The sequence below is a fragment of the Camelus dromedarius genome, chromosome 12 (assembly GCF_036321535.1).
Source record: "Camelus dromedarius isolate mCamDro1 chromosome 12, mCamDro1.pat, whole genome shotgun sequence".
NCBI classification, from domain to species: Eukaryota; Metazoa; Chordata; class Mammalia; order Artiodactyla; family Camelidae; genus Camelus; species Camelus dromedarius.
Genome location: NC_087447.1, coordinates 8,529,209 through 8,551,801, shown reverse-complemented (window position 1 = coordinate 8,551,801; position 22,593 = coordinate 8,529,209). Strand labels below are relative to the sequence as shown.

The window sequence follows — 22,593 nt, the reverse complement described above, 5'->3', positions numbered from 1 at the left end:
ATAGAGATAAATAGGTACTATCATCTTCCCTCTTCTACAGATGGAGAAACTGGCGCACAGCAGGTTAGATGATTTTCTTTAGGTCACACAGCTACTAAGTGGCAAAGACATACTCTAAACCCAGGACACCTGGCTTGAGGCCCATATCCTGCATTCCTAAACCCTATGACGTTTATGCCTGTTTTCTTGGGTGTCCAGGAGGCACCTCAAACTCAGTATATCCAAAATGATTCCCTTCTGACCTGCCCACTCTGGAACATCCTGTGTGCTCCCTTTACCTCACACCCACATCCACTCCATCAGGCAATTTTGTTGCTTTTCCCTCCAAAATACATTCGGAATCACTCCATTTCATTCCATTTGCCATTTCCTCGGCCAGGAACCTTCAGCCCCATCTTCTTTTGTAGGTTTCAGCTTAAATGCCATCTCCTCAGAGATGCCTTCCCTGACCACCCTTCTTACATCAGATTGCTATTCTTTGTTAGCATATATCATGTACCTCAGTGTCTCAAAACTCAGCACTACTGACATTTTGGCCTGGGTAACATGGTTTGGGGAGTTGAGGGGCTGCCCTATGCATTGTAGGGTGTTTGGCAGCATCCTTGGCCTCTATGCACTAGATACCTACCAGTAGTATACCCCACCTCCAATGATGACAACTGAAAATGCATCCATACATTAATGTTCCCCAGGGGGCAAAAATCACCCCTAGCTGAGAACCAGTGTTATTTCAAATAATCTTATTTACTGGCTCTCATTTCTGCCTTTTGGACTAGCTGCTCCAAAGGTTAAGTCATTGACCAACCATAGATACCACCCCCTATAATCCTGCATTGCCACTGCTCTTACTATACACTTACTTGCCCAGGGCCAATTAAGCAGCAAAGATTTGACAACACTGCATTTACAAATGTTCACCTGAGTACCCCGGTACATGTCCTGTAAAAGCTGCAGCTTTTACAGAAGTACGCTTCTCATGGGAGGCACAAAGAGGAAGTACAGATCATTTCAGAAGTTATTCCATTTACTCCACAACAGACTAAATTAGTCAAGGGAGGCTTCCCAGCAGTAACTTGAGCAGGGCCCTGAATAAATCACCTTTGTGGAACCCAGAGAACTCCATCAGAAAATAAGAGACTCTTCTAACAGTTAGAAGAGCAAGAATGCAAGGGTGGCTGCAGAGATCAAAATGCAGATGAGGTTACACTAGGAAGGCCATTGGGCAGTGGCAATTTACTGGCATATGGAGAAGCCATGTACCCAAGCGGGCAGTGATACAGTAAATTCTGGTTGTAGGCCTGATCTCAAAGGGCAATTACACTCCACAGAAACCATATTAGAGATTCATGTGAAGAAAGGGGGTGATGAAATACCAAGACCTGACAATCAATCTTCTGTTCCTAAATGCCATGCCTCGTCAGCTCCTAGTGCCTTTATCCAAGTCTACTAAAATTTTAAGGTATGGTTAAAATGGATCACTCAAACCCAGGAAATTTGTCATGCAGAATTCCTCAGCCAAATATAAAGAAAACTCCTTGAAGGTCTAAGAAGGTTCCTTGAGTGATGCTTCCCAGGGCCAGATAATCCAGCATTAGGCAAACTGCCAGACTGTAAACAGGGCAGTCAGTAAAAAACTCTAGGATTATTTCCTTCTGTTCAGCTAGGCCCACTCAAACACAGGAAATCAGTGAAGGTTTAAAAGAAAAAAACTTTTATTTACAAAGGCTGAAATGATTGCATGCTAATTTCAACAGCTACGTTATATAATGGCTTGACAATTCCAAATTTTGACGTCCTCCAAGAGTCAACTCCTGTAGAGAAAAAGTGAATCTTCTTACTAGACAGGCTTACAATGGGATATCCTTTAAACCAGTTATCATTAAAAGGATTGCTTCCAAGTATTTTTCCATTTATCATAGCCTATTAACACAAGTACATGAACAGATACCTACTATTATATGTGCTTTATTCTTTTTTTCAGACCTGGAAAAAAAAGTACAATTGATTTTTCCATCAGTCATTTATTTCCACCATTCCCATGTTTAGAAATTCTTAATGATCCCTCAGACAGTTCCTTCTGGAACAAGCCTTCCTCTTTTCCCCCAGCCAGTCCCAGTGGGTTCACCTTTACAGGCTCTGGGACCAGAACAGGAGGTAAGACATATGAATGTTTCTTCACTGGGAAATTTTAACTTGACCCATGTTGCATTCAAGTTAACTTTACCTCTTAACTTCAGACTGGAGTTGAGCAGAAATATGGCTTTTACCTTTCCCCTGCAAAAGAACAATTGGGAACTAAGTTTCTCAACCATCTCCAGGAATCCCTGTTGCTTAGAGAAAAGGCATATCTATATAGACTAAGTCTTAACACCAAACATTTTATAAAAACCAATAGCTAGTCCAAAAGGCTTCCTACTGCCTAGAAAACCTACTTAGGTAATGTCCCACTGTTACCTTTCACTTCAAGGCAAACTCACAGCTCAGAAAGTACCTTTCAGTCATAGTAATCAGACTGGGGCGGTATCGAACTCATCACAGGTGAGTGAGAATTTGTCAAATGGTTCTTAAATGGCTAAAGACAGATTCTGGATTATGCCAGTAGTGTCTGCACAACTATCCAAAGTGCCACACAAAAACTGGTAACTCTTGAATATACTTACCTCAAATCATTCTCAGGCTCCAAACAAGGTGCTGGAACTAAAACAGGACAAGACTAAATTAGTGATGGTTATCTCTTGCAATAAAAGTTGTTCCCACCTAAACCACTGTTCTAGAAAATCAGATTTCCGAGTCTCAACAGCAAATCATCAGCCGAACGAGATTCCATGTAAGTCATCACATATAGATGCCTAAAAAGGCTTTTCTACTTAGTATGCTGCATGCACCAATGTATATGGAAACCACTCACCTTTGAGCAAACAAGCAGGTTACTGGCAACGGTACCTAGTGAAGGATAAAGCTATGAGTGACAAAAGTTCCTTCAACACAATACCCCACTGCTATCTTCTCCAGTTTCTCAGGTGTTCATATCTTTTCATTGTTTAAATCATAGTGAGCTAGTTTGATTCATCATAGAAACTGCCTACTTGGTGGCATAAGCCAGAGACATTAATCAACTAACCTTTCAGCTCTGGAGGCTTTCCAGAAAGAAGTATGCAGGAACTAGCTGATTCTGCACGAGAAAATCATGTAATCAGCAAAGTATCTGCAACAGTCAAAACTATTCTAGCTGTGATTACTGTATAAACCAAGAAAAGCTAAGCAAACGCTATCCACATATATTTGGTGTACCTCAGACTGTTCCATATGGAACAAGTTTTCATCCTCTCTCCCAGTCAGCCCCAGTGGGTTCACCATTACTGGCTCTGGGGCTGGGACAGGGGGTAAGACAGGATGTTTGCTCTCCTCACTGGCACTGACAAGCTACAACCAGCAAGGTTACAAGTACTCACCACTTACTCTCAACTCTTTCCAGGAATTTTACCCAGAGCAGATCAATAGGCATCTAGAAAATCAAGAAAGATAATATAAAATATAAGCAATCAAGTAACATCAGTAAAAGCCAGTGAAACCAGAAAGGGGTTTAGCAACAACCAAAAACCCCACCAATGGTAAAGCTGTTTGATTCACATATGCTGATTTGCCATATTGGGGAAGCAACTTACTGTTAAGATAGATGAATATATCACCATCAGGACAACCTGTAAAAAGGGAGCAAATGATTATTTCAAAAATACTATAAGAGTAAAACTTTTTCATTAAACAGAAACTGCCATCAGAACTCTAACATGCTATAACTGTCGTACCTCACAGAGGATCAGCATTATCAATTCAAATCATCTGACAGTGACATGTGGTGAGGGAAGAGCACACCCTCACAAGAACCAACTGCTGCTTGCTGGGTTGCTGTCTCCCTCCCCAGGAAAATCATTCCAAGAGGAACAAGCTGGAAGGAGCAAAAAAGCAACACTGCTCCACTGACCATTTGCTCTCCTGGTTGTGGGGAACACCAGAGAGACCACCCCCAACCTCTAACTTGAAAAATTACCTGTATTCACCCTGGGAGGCAGCTGAATTCCTTGTGATTGGTGATGAGATGCTGGAGACAGAAAAGGGAAAAAAGGGAGGCATTACATGTTAAGAACAGCCATTAAAGACCCCTGAGTTATGTATGGCTGAAACATACAGTACACCAGAAACTGGCACAACATTGCAAACTGACTATCCTTCAATACAGAAGAATGCAAATAAAAAGACCCTTGAGTACTCTTGGCCCACTTCTCAGTAGTAAGATGACATCACTTGAGTTCAGGCATATGCTTGTCATTTTACATTCATCATGAAGTGGCCAGTGCAATCTGAATGAACAAGTCCCATCCGGACACGGTGTCCCTGTCCATAATTGCATAAAGCATAATACACCCACCTGGGGCATCACTGCAATGTTTGACCTACACAGGGATAAGCCTTGTCCCATTCTCCAACCTGTAGTCTTTTGAACTAAACCACATCTGAAAAAGAAGACAACACCGAAGATTTCTCACTTTTACATCTCATAGCCTAACTGTCCCATGTTAGTACTTTAACACCTCAGAGTTAAAAAGCCCAAACATCTGCTGCGGATGGCGCCACTCAGAATTTTTATGTTCTCTCCACTAATCCATCAGAAAGAGAGAGTTCAAGTTTTGAAATCATCCCCGTAGCACATACCACAGACTTTCTATACCCCCGACAATGAAGTAGTTAGAAAAGAAAACAGTGGTAAAGGCAGGCCACGAGCACTTACTCTAACGAGAGCCCTTTACAACCCTTCAGCATTCGACGTGAGCCTGAACCCTGCAGACAAGAGGACGTTAAGTCAGCACTAGCGTATCTCGCAAACGCTTTCTTTTCCGGAGCTAAAACTGCTGTACAGGGCCCGTCTCGTCAGAGTTTCTTATCCTCACGGAGCTCAGTACAGGTCTGTGAAGTTTCTCATCACAGAGAGGCCCGTTGGCACTAGCCGCCATCGCCATTTTGCCCTTCACAAAGCCCCTGTTGCTTCGAGGCCTCAACGCCACCGCCAAATTCCCATTCCCCTCCCTCATCAGCCCAATAAGTGCAACAGAGTAAGGCCAAAACACAGCACCCTCACGCAACCATTTTTCTAACGCACCATAAACAAAAACCTACCGGAAACAATGGAAGAATGAGACCGAAGGCCTACCGCGAGACACTTAAATACCATCTCGCAGAGGCCTACGGGATTTGGGGGCGGGACTAGGACGTGCACAGGCGCAGAAGGAGAGGAAGTGCGCCCCTGGGGAGTTGTGGGTAGAGATTTCCAGGGAAGGTGGGCTTGGAGTGCGCGCGCCCTGAATTGCGGCGCGAAAAAGGTGCGCATGCGTCTTAGGGAGCTCGCAGGCGCGCCTATTACACTGCGGCGGGAACTGTGTTACGGCCTTTCTCTGGGGCTGTGGCCCCGAGTTGCCTGCGTCGCGCGGATCTGGGACTGGCGGCACGTCACGGTCACAGCCGCCCGCCCCCACACCCATCCCTAAGCCCCTCTTGCCTACACACAACCTAAACCCGTGTGCAGGGTCCGACTCCATGGACCCCTAGCCTCCCGAAACCTCGACCGGCGGTGCCTCGGTTCCACGCCAGCCGCCCAGCGAGCATTCTGGGCCTGGTGCTCAGGGTCCCAGCGCAGGGGGCGACTCAGGTACTACTGGGCTCCGGGCCGAGCTCGAGCCGTTGCATGGAGCTGTTTCGGGAACGTCAATCAGGCCGTAGATGCTGTTGAAATTTTATGACAGTCTGATGATGTTTTCCCTAGCTGGCCATCTCTGTCCTGCTGTCTGGTCCGATTTTGCTAGAAAATCTACTACGGCTAACATTAGCTGACATTGGAAGCGCCTTTTTAAGCGCATTGCGTGAATTAATTATACTTTAGTCCCCCAAATTCCATGAGGTAGGTACATAACCCCGTTTTATAGATGAGGGACTCTTGGTGTGTAGAGAGCTTGGCAGAGCAGCCTTCAATACCCGCCAGATTGTCAAGGTGGTTCCAGTCGCCTAAGACACTTGTTTTTGAAGTCAACCAGTATTAGTTTATTAGTCGTTTGTGGCAAACACCTAGTGTTTGCACATTTTATAATTACTTATTAAGCTCTTACTATGTGTTCTGTAGGACCTCACCTAATCCTACAACGCTAGAAGGAGCTATTAAGGTAATGTTAGGCATGAGGAACCTGAGGCCTAAAGAGGTTCATAACTTGTCTGGTATTATCCAGCTAAGAAGTATGAGAGCCCAGGTGCAAATCCAGGCAGTCTGATTCCAGAGCCTGTACTGTTGACCACTCTGTTTTACTGCCATCATGACACACTTCTCTGGGTATTTGGGGAGCAAGCAAATACGTGGGAAACAAATGGCGTGATCCCTGGGTAGTTTCTCAAAATTAAAAAAAAAAATTGTCTCCCCTTCTTTGGATCCTTAAAAGGACATTTCCCCCTCTAATCTCCCTCATGAAATTGTAATACCATTGAAATACTGTGTATCTGCTTAGGGACTGCGGACCTTAGCAGGGCCAGAAACTTTTTTTTTTTTTTTTTGGTGGGGTGGGAGGGGTTAGGTTTTTTTGTTTTTGTTTTTGTTTTTTTTAATGGAGGTACTGGGAATTAATAACCAGGACCTCATGCATGAGAAGCACAGCACTCTACCACTGAGCTATGCCCTCCCCCCTCAGAAACCTTTTTTAATTAGTATCTAGGATTTTCTGCCCCCATCCCTCCTCTGCAAGAACCAATTTTCATTCCTCTGGAGGGCAGTGTTATCCCCCATGCATGTCCCAGAGTAACATGACAGGTAACACAGTACGCAAGTACTGAAAGAATTCTAAGTTGAGCAAAGTTAATATGGATGGAATAAATTCATTTATTCAGTAACTATTAAGCGCTGGTTCAAGTTCGTGATTGAAAAGTTGTAACAAAATGTGTGAAACAAATAAGCTATGGAAAATTCCGAAGGTCCAGAGTAGACAGGGCTAGGGAGATTGTGTGTGGGTAGGGGAGCTGGAGGCTGCTTTATGGAGTTCCTGGGCCTTGAAGGGTAGATAAACAGAGAGCAGGGAGGGAATTCAACTTAAAGAAACAATTTGAGCAACAGTCTTGGAGCTGGAAAAGGAAGGAAGTGTACGAATATAATTCATGAAATATGGACTGAAGAGGAATCATTGAGTAAAAAATTGGAAAAGATTTCTGGGGAAGGCCAGATGAGAAGGGCCTGGAATGCAAAGCTAAATAATTTGAACTATAGATAAAGAAAAAAAAAAAAAAAACGGAAAGTTTTTGAGTAGGGAGGTGATAAGAAATTGAGGGATAAGACAAGGACATTAATTAGATTGTCACAATAGTTCAGGCAACAAGCAAGTGGATTCTGTACTAACAAGTGTACTGGAAGGGAATTAAGAGAGGATTTATGCCAGGAGTCTTCAATTTATATACCTACAGGAATATAAATAATGCAGGTAAGCTATAGGAACTGGGTGGGGACTCTGGTGATCTCAATAGCCCTGCCTTAGCTCCAGCTGATTGTTGCCTTGCTAGAGTAGTGTCTCTGAAAAATCTGATCAAGAGAATCCAGAAATCCAGAATTGTTTATTAATTTGCCCATTTAAAATGTTGGCATCTGTAAACAACAAGGTCCTACTGTATAGCACAGGGAACTATATTGAATGGCTTGTAGTAACCTTTAATGAAAGAGAGTATGAAAAAGACTTTATATATTTATGTGTATAACTGAAACTATGCTATATACCAGAAACTAATACGACATTGTAAATCAACTGTGTTTCAGTTAAAAAAGAAATCATTGAGAATAACACAGCTGAAAAAAAAATGTTGGCATCTAACTTAAAAATTTTAAGCATATTCTATGAGTCAATCAAAACGTGTGGGGGCAGGGGAATCGGGGACTGCTTTATGGAGCTCTTGGGCTTTGAAGGGTAGATGGGCTTCCCAGAGCTATGGGCCAAAGTGGGCCCGTGACCGTGAGTTTGCAACCTCTTGTATAGTGGTATAGAACCCACTAGAAAAAGAAAAACAAAGGGAGAGTGTCAAAAACTGGATGTTCTTTTTAGAAGCTATAAAGGAGTTGAAGAGCTAAGCACCAAGAAAAAGCCAAGGTTCTTGGCAGTTGGAGATCACAGGTGAACTTTGCTTAACATTTATTGTACTAATTTATTTATTTGTTGCATATCTATTAGGCACAGGAGATACAACAGGTAATAAAGCTGACAGTTCTCTTTTATGCTCCCTGGGAGCTTATATTCTGGTGGGAAACACAGAGAAACAAATAATATGTCGGTGGAGTTAAATGCTATGGTTAAAATTAAGCAGGGAAGAAGAGAGAAAGTGCTGGGGCAAAGGGGAGGAACTCCTTCACTCAGACAGAGAGAGCCCCTCTGATAAGGGAGGTTTGTGCAGGACTCCGAGGACGTGGGGGAGAGTGAGACAGTGTTCCACGTAGAAGGACAGCAGCACTGTACCATGCTTACTGATTAATTTGTTGTGGTGAGGATTTTAAAAACAAAACTGGGGAGATTTTGTATGCATCAGTGAAGTTTGGTGGAAATAATGCAAGTTTCATTACCCATGAAATAAGTGAATGCTGAACATTTATTCCTTTGAATAATAAGGTGGAAAGGGGATGTTCAGCACGCAAAGAATGTAATAGTCAAATTTAATGAAATGTGTACATGTATGTATGTGTAAATGTATAAATGTATTTGCTTGACTGGTGCAAAAAGGCTGGGGTGTCAAGAAATGAGAAAAACAAGGAGGGTATAGCTCAAGTGGTAGGGTGCATACTTAGCATGCACAAGCTCCTGGGTTCAATCCTCAGTACCTCCTCCAAATATAAATAAATAAATAAACCCAATTACCTTCCCTTATAAAAAACAAACAAAAAAAAAGGAATAAGAAAAACGAGGTGAAACAATTGGAGGGTGTTGAGTCTTAACATCTATTACGTGTTTTCATGGCACTTTTCAGGCACTATACTGAGTGCTTTATACATATTATCTCAATTCAAAAAACTAGTTTTTATAGTTAATGCCCCCATTTTACAGATAAAAAAGTTGAGTATTATATTAAGTCACTTACCCAAGGACAAAGCTAGTGTGGCAGAGCTGTTACTCAAATCCAGTCTCTAATTTTGACACTGTTAAAAATTATCCAAAACTTGGAAATAGGCAAAAGTTATTAGTAGGCGTTCTTTCGGTGTGAAGCAGGCCCACTTAGCTTGGGGATTACCTGGTTCTCCAGGGGATATGTACCTTTGTTTGATGTCCTTTTTACTACTGCTTTGGGTATTTCAAAATTTGATAAAAATTGTGTTGTAAGACATTAGCTGGTTTTTAATCTACTTATTATAACATAAATTCATATCAGTGTTCTTGACTGATGGACTCTTGGCTGATAATACTCCTTTCCTAGAATTCTCTTTTGCACCAGTCCTAGTAATTAAAAGATTGAATAAAATCTTTGGCAATGTGTTTATATTTTTGAGTCATGTTTTCATTTTTTAAAATTATACTTTAACAACCCCTGGGGTACACTGCCTTTCATTGGTCCGTTTATTTGTTCACTCAAGAAATATTTATCAAGTGTCAGTATTTAAAGCTGGGAAGTCTGACTCCAGAATTGGAGCTTTGAGACAGTGTCCTAGTGGGATTCCAACACCATGCCTCCCTCTGGGTGACATCATGCTTCCTCTTTCCAGCGAATGTTTTTAACTTTTAAAGAGCTGTCTATACCTGTATCACCTGGGAGCCTGTTAGAAATGCTGAATCTCAGGTCCTTCCACAGACCAGATGAATTAGAATTTGCATTTACACAAGATCCCCAGGTGATTTGTATGCACGCTAAAGTTTAAGAAGCACTGGTTTATACAGTGCTGTCCACATCTTTCTCAAGACACTTTTCAGTCCTCCTACTCGATCTCTCAACAGGACCTTACCCTGTTGACCCATTTCCTCTTAAAACACTGTGTTTCTTCACTGCTTGGGGCACTGCTCTCTCTAAATAATCCTCTTAATATTTCTGATACCTTCTTAGTGATCCTTTGAGGTGTATCTTCTGGCCCATTTCTCAAATATTAATATTCTTCCAGTTATGTGTTAGGCCCAACTTTTTACTTACTCTGCCTGGGCCACCTGATCCACTCCTGTGATTCTAATGACCACCATTATGCCGACAGCTCCAGCCCAGGATCTCCTCCCTGAGCTTCAGAGCTGTACATCCAGTTGCCTTCTGGATGAACATCATCACTTGGATGGTCCACAAACTTCTTAACTTTTCCAAAATGAATTCAACCCAGTCCTCCTATTTCACTCAGTTTTCCGAGATCCTTTGCTACCACTACCCTAATTCAGGCCATGGACCCCAAGCTTTCATTACAGACTTAATCTGGCTCCCCGGCCCTGCTCTCCTTTCTTCTAATCTGTTCTTCATCTTGTAGCCGGAGTGATCTTTCTAAATAAAAAATGTAGTCTTCTCACATCTCAGCTCATAAATCTTCAGTGCCCCTCCACAGTCTTTAGGCTACCGTCCAGATCATCAATGTAGCCACTGAGACCCCTCTGCCCCTTTCCTTACTGCCATTCACTTACCTGCCCAAGATTGGATCCACCCTGCCCGCCCACAGTAAACTCCCTGAGTTTTGAGACCGTGTCTATGTAAATCATCATTGTATCCCTATTGCCTAGCAGAGTACATGATGCAAAGTAGGACTCAATATATATTAGTTTATCTCTATAAATTTTTGAAAGCTCTTTTTCTAGCCCCTATTCACTGATTACCCTTCTTACTAAATGAGCTGCGAGGTCTTTGATTTTGCTCAGAGAACAACCCTGCCCCCACCTGGCAGCAAGAGATACTGCTTCACTTAACAGAGGAGGAGGATTTGCAAATAACCAGTGCTCTGCCAGGAACTGAGAGTTAAGACAGTAACTTAAGAGGAGAAAAAGAGCCCAATTTGATAACAGTTTCCTGGTCTCTGGGGAGATGAAGATATTGGAGACTGTAAGGACAGGCTTAACAAAATACATTTGTGGACCTGAGCGAGGGAAGTTGGGGCAGGAAGGGATGATGGGGAGTTGATACAGATAATACCAATTCTAGGCCTTTTGGCTGAGATCAAGTGTATTATCTGTTTTTACCAGCTTAATATCTATGTCCTTTACCTGAGGCATTGATTTTTGGAACAAAGAGATGGAATAGGAGCTTGCTCTGTCAGCTCCTTGCATCAACCTGGCATTGCAGTACTTCTAGGAACGGTGTACCGCTTTGGGGATGTTTAGTTGTTAAACAAGAGATTTGTTAGCTATAACTTTGATGGAATTATGTCACCCTTAGACAAATGAGCATGATGAATTATGGCAACTGGATTCATTAGTGATTTGGTTATGGACTTGTAAACCATGTGAAGTAGTCCAGAACCAGGCTAAGAAGCATACCTGTTATTTCAGCAGCCAGTGATCCAGTTACCTTAGTAACTGTTTATGTAATGACAGAATAGAACAGTGGTCACCAAACTTTTTTGATTATGCTCCCTTTCAGTTAAGAAAATTACTAGAACACCCTAATATATGAAGATTTTAGAGAAAATTATATTTCATGTACATTACCAATTATTTGAAAAGGTAGGAAAAATTTAAAAGAATGATATATAAATAGTTCAAATATTTTCTTTATAAGCCATCTTGTTGGTTAAGAGAGTGGCTACAGCCAGAATGCCTGGGTTGGAGTTCTGGGTTCCCCTTATGCTTTCCAATGAAAGCTAAGTCATTCAGCCTGTTTGGTTGTTTAAGGCTTCTTTCATGGTGGATTCTTGCTGGTGGACATAAACGCATGTCGCAGAAATCTTCCCGCTTTGTGCACTCTCCCAGATGTCCATCAACATCCTCCACCCTAGACCTCACTGCCTTTGATCTTCCAGTCCTATTGTTTCCAGGCCTCTAATCAGTTGGCGAGGCCATTATTGGCCATTGACCTGGAATGTGTATATATTCTCACCTTGGGCTGTTTCTTCTACACAAAGTGGATCACCAGGGGTACAGCTAGCAGATTTTTCCCTCTCCACTGTCTTTCAAGGCCACTTCTGAATGTGACTGTCATCCATTTTCGGTTGGCACTCATAGGTTGACTCATCTGTAAATCATACTAGGGCTTTTACTTCCTCCCTTAGCAGGTTATACAGGATACCCCATATGACCGTGGGCTCTTTTGCAAAAGGGGTGGGATGCTTTTACAAGTATGGTGGATGACAGGTGGTCTAGGCTACCTGCTCATGCAGTTTGCTTGTGTCTTCTGATCCAGGAGGTACCATTTCCATCTTTTGAAAGACTGCTGCTGGGCCAGTCTGACTTTTTGGTTCAACTTATAGTGGCAGCATGTCTGACATAACTCATAACTCATAGTGGGAGCAAGTCTGATGGAACCCAACTCATAATGGGGGCAGTTCATGGTCACTTAGTGCTTCATAAAGATGTATTCCAATAACATGCAAAGAGCTGTTTCTCAAAGGCATCTATTTCTCTGTTGTGGATGGCTTGGCCTTGCTCTAGCAGGCTTGGCACCTGCTTTTCCTGTTGGGGCTTGCCATAAGCTCCACACTGCATATTTTTGCAATCCCATACATCTCTTGGATTTTATGGCCTAAGTGGCAGGGCTTCATGCATTGCAGGTTGGACCTCCTACAGAGCCCTGTCCTACTTTGGGTTGCACTCAAAGTTGGCAACTTACCATGTCACCTGGTATACAGGTGGGAGCTTTATTTCTACGTGTGGATATGACAGTCATCACCATCCAAGCATCCTTTCTGTTTTTATGGTGGTGCTGATCTCTGTCCCCCTCCCCGCACTCCCTAGGATGTGGTAATTGCTTTTGATTTACTGTCATGGCTGGAGGGTGGGGGAGTTTCAGAGATTTCTGCATTGCCTCTCCCACTATGAGAGCTCTGATCTCTTAGGCCAATGTAGAGGTTGTGCCAACTCATGAGTATACCAATCCCTCTAAACACTTGGGGACTAGGGAAATTGCCTCTTCCCATGGGAATCGTGATGACACTTTGGGTCTCCAGGCATCAATGTCAGCTCAGATCCTGTGTCTAAAATCCTCCAAATATTTGCACATTCTCCTGTTTTCCAATTGGCTCAGATCCAGGAACTAAGGAAGAGATTTTTACGACTGTTTATTGTGGTGACTGTCATAGCCTTCTGCTCCTTTCTTCTTGCCTTCTTGAGGTTATGTTTGTACAGCAGCATCCTCATTGGCTTCCCATCTACTTCCCTCCTAGGGATGCCATTCTCTGTTATAGCCACAACTCTCTGTGGGTCCAGGGCCCATGGCTAACCCTCCGATCTGGTCAGTCTTATGGTAATTACAGTTTTCTGGCTTCTGGCAGTGAAGCAATACCTCTTACACCTCACCTCTATCACTTGATGGGAGTGGGGGCAAGGAGTACCATCCCTATACATCTTTTTAAAATTATCTATCTATCTATCTATCTATTTAGTGGAGGTACTGCGGATTGAACCCAGGATTTTGCATGCTAAGAATGTATTTTACCACTGAGCTACACCCTCCCCACTGCTTTTTAAAAAATTGAAGTATAGTTAATGTATAATATTATAAAAGTTAAAGGTGTACAGTTTAGTGCTTCACAATTTTTAAAGGTTATATTCCACTTATAGTTACTATAAAATATTGGCTATATGCTCTGCACTGTACAATATATCCTTGTAGTTTATTTTATACATAGTAGTTTGTACCTCTCAGTGTGCTCTGTCTAGATCAATTTCAACTTATTCATTAGCATGGCTTCGTTTGCTGTATATATTCTGCCATCCCCCAAACTTCATCTCAACCCAGGATTTCCTGAACTGCAGACCCTTGTATCTGACTGCCAGACATCTTCCCTGGGATGGCTCATCACCATCTAGCTCCAAAACTGAATTCATCATCTTTCCCCACAAATCTATTCCTTTTCCAATGTGCCCGCTTTTACTCAGTTGTCCAAGCCAGACATTATCCCCACTGCCACCATACTGTAAATGCCCTCCAGCTAAAGACTTCAAGGAACATACTTGTATTGGAGCAAGTTGGACTTACTACTTGTTACAGTGAGGAAGGACACCCACCATGGGAGGAACCATGGGGCGTCTCAGTAAGAGGGTGTTAGAAAGAACTTACAGGATTTGGGTTGGTGTTAGATGATTTGGGGGAGGGTTTAAGCAAGTGGGGCTCTATTCTGCAATGGGGGTTTTCAGAAAGTGGGATATCTTAATAAGTCTTATGTATGAAAAGGGAAGACTAGAATGAGGCTAAATCTATAGTTAGCAAAGAAGCAGCAGTCACTCATGTTACCCAGGATAGGGAGATGTTTAGGCTTTTGTGATTTGGACAGTCTTTATGTTTTTGTTTGTGTTCAGACATGATGATGTGAATGATCTGGTTCTTGTTTGTCTTCATCCACCGCGACTACAGAGTGATCCTTGTCTGATGTTGATATTCTGTGAAAGTTCATCTTGAGAACACCAGGGCCTAGCAGTGAGGGCCAGGCTAGTTTCCGGACAAAAGCAGCTGCTTTTCTCTTTCTCAGTACCCTAGTTCAAGCCCGTCACCCCTGGATTTCTGCTTCAGATTCCTAACCTGGTTCTCTGGCTTTGACTTTACCCCCTTCTAGTCCATTCTCCACATTATACCCAGAGTGATCTTTCCAAATAAAAACTGATCTCAGCTCAGAATCCTCCTATTTTGCTCTTAGGTTAGAGTCTGTTCCTTCTGTTACCAGGCCTTTTTCAGACCCTTGGACAGCAATACCATAGAAATGAATATCACTTCCACAAGATTCTTAGGCAAGCAAAGCTTTTTGTTGACAGAGACAGCTTGTGCACAAGGGAGAAGGCAGAAAAAAAAAAAGTGCCAGCTCGTGCCGAGTAGAAGGGGCAAGTTGCTCTTATAGCAAAAGGGAGGGTTTATCTCATGATCGCTGATAATTTCCAGAAAAGTCAAACTTCTTTGATCAGCAGCAGGTGGCTCCATGGTGACCATCAGGAACAGGGAGTGCTTCTGTGAGGGGAGAGGAATGCAGGAGACTTTCTGCAAAAAAGCACAGGAACAGATAAGATTAAAATTTATAGTTGAGCTTGCTGTATTGTGACAACAAGGTGTACTGGTTAGTGTAACAGAGATAATCTTTTATTCCTGAAAGCCTGGTTTTTTTGTCTCTGACACTCAGGCACCGAAGGGGATTTGTTCTTTTAACTTGCAAAGTCTGTTTGCCCAAGGCCATTTCCTGGTCCTTTTCCAAAGTGGCTGTACTCTTGTCTTCCTGTCTCACTACCAACAGAGCCAACAAGGCCCAGTTTCCTTTTTCAGTTTCAATACCACCACACATTCCTTCCCTTGTTCTACCTGGCCCCTTCCCGGCATATATTCCCTGAGGTCGGAAAGCTTGTCTGAATAATTCATTACTTTATCCCCATCACGTATACCAAGGCATGTCACGATAATTCATTGAGTAACTGCTCTATGCTGTGAAGTAAGCTCCTGAAGAGGTTGATAGAAGAAATGCTTTTGAACGAAAAACAGCTCCCTCCCGCAGGAATCTTTCTCAGGGGACTGAAGCTGCTCAGGGCATAGTTCTGCCCTCTCCTGGCAGCTAGAGGCACTGTCTCCATCAGTAAAGGAGTAGGGAGATGCAAATGAGCAGTGCTTGCTGAGACCTGGGAGTGGGACCGTCACCTTAAGGGCAAAAATCAGTATGAGGGGGGAAAAAAAAAGCAGGGAAGAGAGTATAGCTCAGTGGTAGAGTGCATACCTAGCATGTACGAGGTCCTTGGTTCAATCCCCAGTACCTCCACCAAAAGTAATAAATAGATAAACCTAATTACCTCCCCCCTCCCCCTAAAAATCAGTCTGAGAATACTTTTTCTTATTTCCTGAACTGTGGAGGAGTGCCCCAGTGGGAAGCTCTCCCAGGGAAGGAATAGACTGGTTTTTGGGAGTTCTGAAGATACGGAATTTTATAAGCAATAGCTTTAAGGCTGTATTTGTGGCCTTGAGTGAGTTTGAGAAGGCAGGCCTGATGGGAACCTTTTTTTACAAAATTAGGATATTACATCTATTTTAACATAACTGAAGTTAGTGTGGAAAAGGGAGACAAATACACAATAGCATTTACACAGTATAAAGGGACAGCTTTTTAAAAAAATCACACACAGGTGGGGAGGGTACAGCTCAGCTTAGCATGCATCTGGTCCTGGTGTTCAAACCCCAGAACCTCCATTAAATAAATAAATGTATAAATAAATAAAGCTAATTACCTTCCCTCTCCCCCCAAAAAACTATGCAATGGGGATACACCTAGTTTAATCAAAAAGCTTATTTGATGTTTGGTTTTAAACCATATGTAAATACAATAACCAAGTATTTGGCAAAGATTTATTTTTTTCTATTTCCAACCTTTTAAAGTAGACACAGAGTAGCTTAGATTGAACCTGGTTCTAAGAGCACACAAAAGTTGACCACAAATGGTAAGACTAAATTCAGCAACCCAGAGATAAGAGTAAAAAATGCTGATTGTCCGTGGTGGTAAAAGTCTCCACCGAAGCCCTTGTGCTGCAAAAGTAAGCAGTCTGCTGCAGGGAAGGGGTCTTAACTATAGGTTGTTCTTTTGGTTTTTGATCCACGATCAAGATGAGTATCTGTTCTTATCATTTAACACCTCATAAATCCTCTACCTGAGGGTACTTTAATCAATTGGATTTTTTTGGAACAGAGAGATGGAATAGAGGTTTAGTCCTCAAATCAGCCCGATGTCCCAGATCCCCCGTGAATGGCACGGTTCTCCCTTTTGGGATAGATGCCAGTTAAAATGCAGACTGTTTGTGCTCCACTGTGTTGTTCAGGTTTGGGGGAAAAAAATTTAAGGTGAGCCTGCTAGTTCCCCTTTTTCCTCAACATTACACATTTTGCCTGTCTTCTTATGCCCTAGTTCTTTAAGATTTAGTCATTAATAGTATTCTAGTTAGAAATTTTCTACAAATTTCTTTGTTCCCCATGATTTCAAAGTTTTTACTACTATAACCAATGCTGAAGTGAAATCTTTGTATGTTGCTCTGTGCACATGTGTGAGAGTTTCTCCAGGGTGTGAATTCAGGATTGACATTGCTGGCTGGGTAATAGCTATGAGTATTTTCAATTCTATGGGCTATTGCAAATTGCTCACCTAGAGTGCTTGTATCCGTTAATGTCGCCACTTAAGCAGTTTCATATCCTTGTCATCACTTGGTTCAGTCAGATGTTAAATATTACCAATCTTATGGGCATAAAATTATATTTTGCATTTTCTTGATTACTAGTAAGGTTATGTAATCTGTCAAGAGTTTACTGGCCATTCCTTTTTTTTTCTCCCTTTTTTTCTGGCCATTCTTTTGTGTATCCAGTTTGTGAACTGACTGTTTCTAGTCTGTACATTTTTTTCCTACAGTTATTGGCCTTTTCCTTATTTTTCCTTAGTGGTTTTCAGTGATGCTTTATAGGTTTTATACAAGACTCTATTGTTTAGTTTCAGATATTGTGTCTTCTTCCATTTGTGTCTTTTTCAGTTTTTTATGGTCTCTTGTGATGCACAGATTTTTTTTTTCTTTCTTATTTTTTTGCAGTTGCACCATTTTAATTGAAGCATAGTCAGTTTACAATGTGTCAATTTCTGGTGTACAGCATAATGTTTCAGTCATACATATACATATATATATTCATTTTCATATTCTTTTTCATTGTACGTTACTACAAGGAGATATTTCTTTTTTAATGTTGTAGAATTATCAGTTCTTTTCTTAATGGTTTGTGCTTTGGTGTCGTGTTTAGGAACTCCTTCCTTACCTTGAAGTCAGAAAGATATTCTTATTCTAAAAATTTTAAATAGTTGCTTTTCGTATTTAGCTCTTTTAATCACTTGGAATATATCTTTTTCTTTGCTTTTAAGTTGTAATCTAATTTTATTTTTTTCTAGCACCATTTGGTGAATAGTTATTCTTTCCTGCAGTGGTTATAATATTTATTATCTCTGCATATATTAAGGTATCAGATATGCATGAGTTCCTTTTAAGTTTCATACTCTGTTCTTTTGGTCCACTTGTTCATCCCTGTGCCTTTAGCATGCTGTGATTATTACTTTAGCATTTTAACATGTGTGCTATATGGTAGGATTTGTCTTAAAAAATATTACTTTCCCTTAAAAAATATTTACTATTTTTGGCCCTTTTCTTTCACACATGTGTTATAGGATTATCTTATAAAATTCCCAAGAACAGACAGTAAGCTTTGTATTGGAATTGCAATGGATTTATAGACGGTTTGGGGTTATTGATGAGAAAATTAACCAATAGTCAGTCTAAGAAGGGAAGGAAAATTTTATTTTAGCCAACCTGAGAATTATAACGTGGGAGACAGCTTTCAGAAATCTTTGAGGGTTGCTCCCGTGTTAGAGGTCAAAGCACAGTTATATAAGTTTCAAAGACAAAGGGTTATACATCAAAGTAACATAGTCCAACAAGGCGAGTAATGGGTTATTGTGACCCCTTACAGAACTGAGAAAGGAATGTTATCTTCTAAGGAGTTACCTTCCTGGCGCCAGGAGGAAATTGCTTTTTCTTTTGCAAGTAGGCATTCCTGTGTCTTCTAAGGGGATCTAGTTAATGTGTAAGGCAGACACACAATGCACACTAAAGGGGAGGGGGGAGGGGTCATACTGCAGAGAAAAATTTTATGTTAAAATTTTCTCGTCCTACATTCAAATAATTTTATTTCATCAGGGAGCATTAATTTCTATATGACCTCAGATCTTTCTGTTCATGAATATATGACATTTCTCCTTTTGGTTTTTACACTTTCTATTCCCTCACCTAGAAAACTTTCTTTTCAAAAGCTCCCTTGTTCCTGCCTCCTTTGGTCTCTGCTCAGAATTCTCATCAGAGATGCCTTTCCTGAATAAAGCAGTCTCCTCATCCTGCTGCATCTTTTCATAGCACTTGTAATCATTTGACATATTATGTATGTTTGAGTGTTTATTTCTAAATTGTCTTTCATTCAGTGGAATTAAGCTTCATGAAAGCAGGGACTCTTTCCTTGCTCCATCCCAGCTCCTAGAAAAGTGCCCGGCACATACTAGGTAGGCAGTATTTTTTGTGTGAGTGTGTTTCTGTAGGATATTATCCTTTCCTTCATCAAGAAGTTTCCTATTTACTGTTAGATTTAATCTTAGGTCTCATAGTTTTCATTTCTAGGGTAAATGGCAACCTAAAAAAAAAAAGACATTTTCTAGTTGTTTGCTGCTGGTGTACAGAACAGAATTGTTTTTGCATGTTGTTTTATGTCTAGTATTTTATTGAACTGTTATTATAATAATTTGTCTAGATTCAGTTTGATTTTTCTATAAAGAATTTTATTTTCTGTAAGTAAGAAAAACATTTAGGTCTCAATTTTTTCCCCCATCAAATGTTAGTTACGTATACAAGTTTTTTTTTTAAATTTTTTTTATTGAGTTATAGTCATTTTACAATGTTGCATATATACAAGTGTTTTTATAAATTAACTGATCTTTCTCTTTTAAAGAAACTTGCTATACAGTAACTCAGTTCTAATGCTGCTTTCTAATTTAAGTTTCCAAACTTGCTATAAGATCCATTTTTCTTAAACTTTTGAGTTTTAATTTTCTCTGTAGTCAATACCTTTAATAGTACAAATATTTGTTTGAGATTACTTACCCTTTTCATGGAAGAGTGATAACCAGAATCAAGACATCTGCTATTTTTAAATGTCTCTCTAAATGTCTGCATTTCCACAGATACTTTGTACCTTTTCTGTTGAGTCCCTTGAATAACAAAAAGGTTTCTTAAATAACGTTTCCAGATTTGAGTGCAAGGTTTTACAAGAAGAATCTGCTTTTGTGGCCTGTTTACTACTAATCACCATGATGTTTTCTGACACCATGATGCTTCTGACACTAAATGTGTAGGTTTTCTACCAAGCAGTTCTCCAGTGCTCTGTGGACCCCAACTGGGTGTCCTACAATTTAATTCAGTTCTAAAACCCACTACCTGGAGTTTGCACAGACCCCACAGGTTAAGGGCTCAGTCCCACACCCACAGACTACCCCCCACTTCAGAAGCCAGTCTCAAATACTGGATCCCCAGGTTACCCACACTTCTATCTCAGTTGGCTACAAATTGGGGTTTCCCATAAGCTCCTACTCAGCTTTGAATTTGATTTAACAACTCATAGAACTCAGGGAAACACTTTACTTACTGTGTTCAGTTCATTATAAAGGATATTATTAAGGATACAGTGACCAGCCAGTTGAAGAGGTACATAGGGTGAGGTCTGGAAGGGTTCTAAGCACAGGAGCTTCTGACCCTGTGGACTCTGCTGGGTGTGCCATCTTCATGGCACATAGATATTTCACCAGCCTGTAAGTTCTCAAAACCCTGTTGATTAGGGTTTTTATGGAGGTCCCATTATGCAGGCATGATCATTGGCCTCTGGTGGTTACTCAGTCTCCTGCCCCTCTCCTCTTCCTGGAGGTTGAGGGATGGGGCTGAAAGTTCCAACCTCCTAATAACTAACTGGTGGGCCATCATCCTGAAGTTCCCCCCACCCCAATCAACTCATTAACATATAACATGACATTCTTTACTCTGGAGATTCCAAGGGTCTTAGAAGCTCTTCAGAACCTGGCGACAGAGACTATCAGAGCAAAAGGAGACCTTTTCACTCAGGAAATTACAAGGGTTTCAGAAGTTCTTGTGCCAGGAATTAGGAATGAAGACCAAATATATATATTTCTTATATTGCAATATCACAGCCTGGTATTGTAGCACCTCTGGGAACAAGTGTTATTGGGGATTTATACTGATTAAAGATGCTGAGAAAATTGGAGTGTGGTAATCATGTAACTGTAACCCTTAATTCTTTAGTCCCTATACTAGGGACTGTGTGTGTGTGTTCAGGGAAAAGTTTATTTCCTTTCTCAGATTGGTTACATTCTAGCTAGCATTTCATTAGTGTAACCGTTTCTATTTTAAAATAGAAAAAAGAGTTTTCTTACTTAGTGATGTATTTTACTTTTTTTGTCTTTAATTTGTCTTTAATTTCTCTGTAGCCCAAATTCTTTTACAGAGTTGTTGAAATTAACTGCTTTAGTCACAGAGTGAGTGGTTGTTTCAAATTCAAGTTTCTGTTACTCCACACTTGTCCCTAAATATCTACCTATCAAGACTATATACCCCCTTTTCACCTTACTGAATAGAAAAAATATTTTTAAAATGTAGTCAGTCATCCGTCTCCCTGTATGGAGCAGTAAGAAGATTTTTCCTATAATTGACCCAAAAAAGGAGACTAGGTAGGAGCAGGGGCAGAGGTAGAAGGAGCTATTCAAATACTGAGTTACTTGCCTTGAGGGAATAAAGGAAGAGTTTATTTCAGGAAGTGTGTATTGAAATCCAAGACCCCAACTTCTCATTACGTGTCTTTATTGTATTGTTGGAAAGCTCTGGTAACATTTAGCCATTTTGGATGCCTGTGAAAATCAAAAGTACTTGAGAACACGGTTTATGTGACCATGAGTGTGATAAGGAATTGTAAAACTTGGCAGAATGATTGCATACAGCTTATCAATGATTTGGCTTTTTTTTTTTTTTTTTTTTTTGGCCAAGGGCAAATGTGCTATTTCTTCTTATCAGCTTAATGTGTGATATGTTTCCTGAGGGCAATGTGCTAAGCTGGCTTTCAGGCAGGGAGGTGGAGTAGGAGTTTGCTTCACATACCCCATACATCAGTCTGGTATTGCAGTATATCTGACAATAGCTTACTTTCTTCCCAAGGATATTTCCTCTAGCTGAAGAAAAGAATGGCTGGCTCTAAAGCTTTTTTTTTGTTTGTTTTTTTGGTAGATATTTTGTCTTCAGAGTGATCTTGCAAGTTAAGCTGAACTATTTTTGGCAATTTCTGTGGTTTCTCTGTTCAGTGTTTATTATCAACCTTTAGATGTTCATTATCTACAATGTAATTATATATTCTTTAATCACAGTTTATTATTCAAGAAAGGAAAGAGGGGTTTTCCTGAGTTTCATTTCCACATCTGAATGCCTTCTTTTTGTTGGGGGCCGGGGGTTGGATTGTATAATTAGAAGTGAGATGAATACTCTGAAGGAAAGGAATGGTCTAGTCTGGGGCAGTGGTCATGGACAACTTCCTGGAATGGGGCAATGCTTTGGCTGTTTTCTCAAGGATAGAAATTAACTAAACTGAGTTGAGGTGGAGGTGGTTTTCAGGGTGAGAGAAAAAGCAACCTAGAGAGGGGACAGTACATATGACAAGGACTCTCTGGTTTGAGGGATAACTTCAAGAAATGAGAAGTCTATTGTGTTGGGGGTGCACATTAAGGGTGTGAGTGAGGAAATAATGTTTGAAACATGAAAGTAGGGAAGACAACTCAGGACCTTGTTGATCATGTTGAGTCTATAAAAACAATGGAAATCAATTGAAAGT

At 40.9% G+C, this 22,593-nt stretch overlaps 1 long non-coding RNA gene, 8 other non-coding genes and 1 pseudogene across 10 annotated transcripts; 1 reads left to right on the top strand and 9 right to left on the bottom strand.

Moving 5' to 3' along the window:
* Positions 1 to 1,688: 1,688 nt before the first annotated feature.
* LOC105091513 (uncharacterized) lies at positions 1,689 to 5,304 on the bottom strand. Of its 2 annotated transcripts, XR_837373.3 has the most exons (13): positions 5,173 to 5,304; positions 4,787 to 4,836; positions 4,427 to 4,511; positions 4,049 to 4,099; positions 3,807 to 3,946; positions 3,666 to 3,701; positions 3,453 to 3,505; positions 3,122 to 3,172; positions 2,909 to 2,943; positions 2,661 to 2,697; positions 2,225 to 2,274; positions 1,953 to 1,983; positions 1,689 to 1,811 (listed from the first exon to the last, which is right to left on the bottom strand). It is a non-coding gene; the product is annotated as an uncharacterized LOC105091513 (long non-coding RNA). The 2 variants fall into 2 exon arrangements; XR_837374.3 differs by lacking the exon at positions 3,807 to 3,946 and having other exon boundaries at positions 5,173 to 5,302.
* Positions 2,059 to 2,184, bottom strand: LOC116155556 (small nucleolar RNA SNORD22). Its single transcript, XR_004139440.1, has one exon. It is a non-coding gene; the product is annotated as a small nucleolar RNA SNORD22 (small nucleolar RNA).
* LOC116155555 (small nucleolar RNA SNORD31) lies at positions 2,475 to 2,543 on the bottom strand. The gene has a single exon (XR_004139439.2). It is a non-coding gene; the product is annotated as a small nucleolar RNA SNORD31 (small nucleolar RNA).
* On the bottom strand, positions 2,774 to 2,843 carry LOC116155554 (small nucleolar RNA SNORD30). The gene has a single exon (XR_004139438.1). It is a non-coding gene; the product is annotated as a small nucleolar RNA SNORD30 (small nucleolar RNA).
* Positions 3,012 to 3,078, bottom strand: LOC116155549 (small nucleolar RNA SNORD29). The gene has a single exon (XR_004139433.1). It is a non-coding gene; the product is annotated as a small nucleolar RNA SNORD29 (small nucleolar RNA).
* On the bottom strand, positions 3,288 to 3,415 carry LOC116155557 (small nucleolar RNA SNORD22). Its single transcript, XR_004139441.1, has one exon. It is a non-coding gene; the product is annotated as a small nucleolar RNA SNORD22 (small nucleolar RNA).
* On the bottom strand, positions 3,771 to 3,845 carry LOC116155551 (small nucleolar RNA SNORD28). The gene has a single exon (XR_004139435.1). It is a non-coding gene; the product is annotated as a small nucleolar RNA SNORD28 (small nucleolar RNA).
* Positions 4,277 to 4,346, bottom strand: LOC116155552 (small nucleolar RNA SNORD27). Its single transcript, XR_004139436.1, has one exon. It is a non-coding gene; the product is annotated as a small nucleolar RNA SNORD27 (small nucleolar RNA).
* On the bottom strand, positions 4,628 to 4,703 carry LOC116155553 (small nucleolar RNA SNORD26). The gene has a single exon (XR_004139437.1). It is a non-coding gene; the product is annotated as a small nucleolar RNA SNORD26 (small nucleolar RNA).
* A 5,845-nt stretch (positions 5,305 to 11,149) lies between the features above and the next one.
* Positions 11,150 to 11,326, top strand: LOC116155514 (U2 spliceosomal RNA; annotated as a pseudogene).
* The last annotated feature ends 11,267 nt before the right edge of the window (positions 11,327 to 22,593 follow it).